The sequence below is a fragment of the Chaetura pelagica genome, unplaced genomic scaffold (genome assembly GCF_000747805.2).
Source record: "Chaetura pelagica isolate M959 unplaced genomic scaffold, ChaPel_1.0 scaffold12, whole genome shotgun sequence".
NCBI classification, from domain to species: domain Eukaryota; kingdom Metazoa; phylum Chordata; class Aves; order Apodiformes; family Apodidae; genus Chaetura; species Chaetura pelagica.
This window is the reverse complement of record NW_009952801.1, coordinates 1,331,199-1,334,303: the sequence shown is the minus strand read 5'-3', so window position 1 is coordinate 1,334,303 and position 3,105 is coordinate 1,331,199. Positions and strand designations below refer to the sequence as shown.

General features: G+C 46.9%; 1 protein-coding gene across 1 annotated transcript in view; it reads right to left on the bottom strand.

The window, feature by feature from the left end:
- The window catches only part of DLX6 (distal-less homeobox 6), an 11,666-nt gene that overhangs the window by 4,211 nt on the left and 4,350 nt on the right, over positions 1 to 3,105 (bottom strand). The window lies entirely within an intron of this gene.

Below are 3,105 nucleotides of genomic sequence, written 5' to 3'. Positions count from 1 at the left end.
CATTCCTCCCCCCCCCGCCTTTGCGCGGTATTTTCGCTGCGGCGAAGAGACGCGCAGCACATTTATGGGTTTTTTTTCCCCCGCTGAAAGCAGCAGCAGCAGCAGCTCCCGTAATCGCTTTCAAATATATGCAAATGGCTACGTGCGGTTGGCGGTTTTGGCAAAAGCTTGATTAGGATATAAACGACCCAAGGAAAAAAAAAAAAATAAAAGTGCCTGCGCCCTAAATTTGTCTTTAGATTACAATTCCAGTTGATTTTATTTTATTGTCAACATTGTTAATGATAAAAATAGAGTCGTTTTACAGTTATTTTTACTTTCTGGAAGGAGGCAATTAGACTTCTAATCAGGAATACACAAAAATCTCCCATGATTAACTGCAGTACTTTGTTCAAATTGCTGCTATAAAATTCAGAACAATTTGCCTGTAATGATTATGGACTGGGTTTATTTTGGGAGGTGGAATAAAAGTGGATATAGCATAAATTATCCTCTAATTATACACCAGTGTCGCCTCAATTATCCTCTTATCAAAATGGTTGTCTAACTGCCGCATTTAGTTTCAATTCTCTCCTTTTTTTCTATAAAAAGAACTTCATACCTTGTTATTATTAATCCATTTATTATTTGCAAGGGGATTTATATCCGAACATCCAGGTGGTATTACCACTTCTCTTTCAAAGATGGACTGGGGAAAGACATTAAGTTTGATCCGGCACGGCGGAAGATTTCTTTCTCTCCCCTCTCCTCTCTCTCCCCTCTCTCTCTCACTCTCTCTCTTTTTTCCCCCCTTTCCCTCGCTTAAATCGCCTCGCGTCCAGCTAAGCATGAACTCCAGAGGCAGACCCCACCGCAGAAGACTGAGGTAGGAAGAAACTCGCTAAGCCTAGGGAAATCCGAAAGTTACTCTAGATGGGGAAACGGGCTGAAGGCTCCGGGCTTTGAAAACCAACACCGGCACCAGCTGCCGCCGCTCGCAAAACCCCGCACAGCCCAGAGACATCCCCAGATCCCGCGCAGGTCCTGACACTGCCTCTCGCAGCCTGGGGACTGGTTTCTAGATTTTGCAGTTTGTTGGGCTTTTATTTTTTTATTTGTTTTGGGGTTTTTTTTGGTGGTTGCTCTTTTTTTCTTAACGCGTCGCTTTTGGAGTTATTTAGAGGGGCTTTATTTTTCACTCCGCGTTTTTTGTTTTGTTTTTCTTTTCTTTTTTTTTTTTTTTTTTTTTTTTTCACTTTTCTTTTTTTTTTTTGGGGCTTTTTTTCTGGGGAAAGACATTAAGTTTGATCCGGCACGGCGGAAGATTTCTTTCTCTCCCCTCTCCTCTCTCTCCCCTCTCTCTCTCACTCTCTCTCTTTTTTCCCCCCTTTCCCTCGCTTAAATCGCCTCGCGTCCAGCTAAGCATGAACTCCAGAGGCAGACCCCACCGCAGAAGACTGAGGTAGGAAGAAACTCGCTAAGCCTAGGGAAATCCGAAAGTTACTCTAGATGGGGAAACGGGCTGAAGGCTCCGGGCTTTGAAAACCAACACCGGCACCAGCTGCCGCCGCTCGCAAAACCCCGCACAGCCCAGAGACATCCCCAGATCCCGCGCAGGTCCTGACACTGCCTCTCGCAGCCTGGGGACTGGTTTCTAGATTTTGCAGTTTGTTGGGCTTTTATTTTTTTATTTGTTTTGGGGGTTTTTTTGGTGGTTGCTTTTTTTTCTTAACGCGTCGCTTTTGGAGTTATTTAGAGGGGCTTTATTTTTCACCCCGCGTTTTTTGTTTTTTTTTTCTTTTTTTTTTTTTTTTTTTTTTTTTTATTCCACTTTCCTTAATTTATTTTGGGGCTTGCTTTTCCACAGCCCGATCATTAGCTCAGGGAAGCCGGGGGGTACGAGCCCCCTGTTTGAATACCGCACTGCCCATGGGAGTGGGGGGGGAATGGGATACGAAGCGATGCTCGATCGGTGGCAGAACATAACCCACAGTGTCTCGGCGCTTAAAGTTCAGCTGACTTATTTAAGGGGGGCGTGAGGGAGATCTTTCTTCCTGAGCGTCTAGGATGTTTTATGCCCCCTTACCCACCCTCTCATCGTTGTTTCACGTCTTGAGCCCTTGGAGCCAGTTCAGTAACTCTGAATGCAGTTGTAAGTGTCTTGCCTTGTTCTCCTGCTTTTACAAGAGTTCCACTTTAACACGCGAAAGGGTAACCCGATCCAGGCGTGTACAAATCTACAATGAATAAAAATATAGAGAAAGGGGAAGAGAAGGGAAGGAATTCCTACTGAGAGTCTTTATTCATAGGTGTAGGTAATGTACTCAATAGGAACAGGTACATTTGGCAGTTTTATTGCTTTATACCCTCCAGCTTGCTGTTAACATCATGAAGGCGTTTTTTTTTGCAGGTGCACATACTAGCATTTTCTCCAGCAGCAAGAGCATGCATAACAAAGGGTGTCAGAAAAAGGGCTGGGGAGTGTTTGCAACAAGGTTCTTTCTTATTCCGAAATAATTCCTGCCGCATTATGGATGCTGACCCTGGAAGGGCAGAAAGTTGGGCAATAGAGGAGACCGCTTTGAAATAATACCTAGATGCTGCTGCCTTAGCGAAGCGAGTAAGGCGTCTGAGTCAGGAAACGTGAAACAAAAGAGAAGGAAAGGCAGGGATAGTCCGCGGGGGCTTCTCCCTTCCCGACGGGGCCCGTCGAAGGGGAGCTGGCGGGGAGGGAAGAGCCGGGCACCCCACGCTGCTATTCCCCGCGGTGCTCAGACATCCCCATCTGTCGTCAGGACAGTTGTCTCCATCCAGCCTCACACCGATAAATTCCTCAATTTAATTAGGCAAATCTCTCTGTAATGGAGCTGCCGGTGATTGGTCGATGTTAATGACTCGGCTGCAAGAAGTCACGCTGCTTGTCAATGTTTATTGTTTTATTTTCTTTTTCACTTTTTCCCGTGGGCTCTGGCACGAAGAATCCGCGCCTGCGAGGAGGGGGAGAGCGGCGGGGCCGGGACTTGATGGGTAGAGGGGCCGGGATGCCCGACACTGCTCGGGACGGCTGGGCATGGATCTGCTGCCTGCCCGACGGAGCTGCCCTGCGGCCCCTTGCCCGCCGCTCTT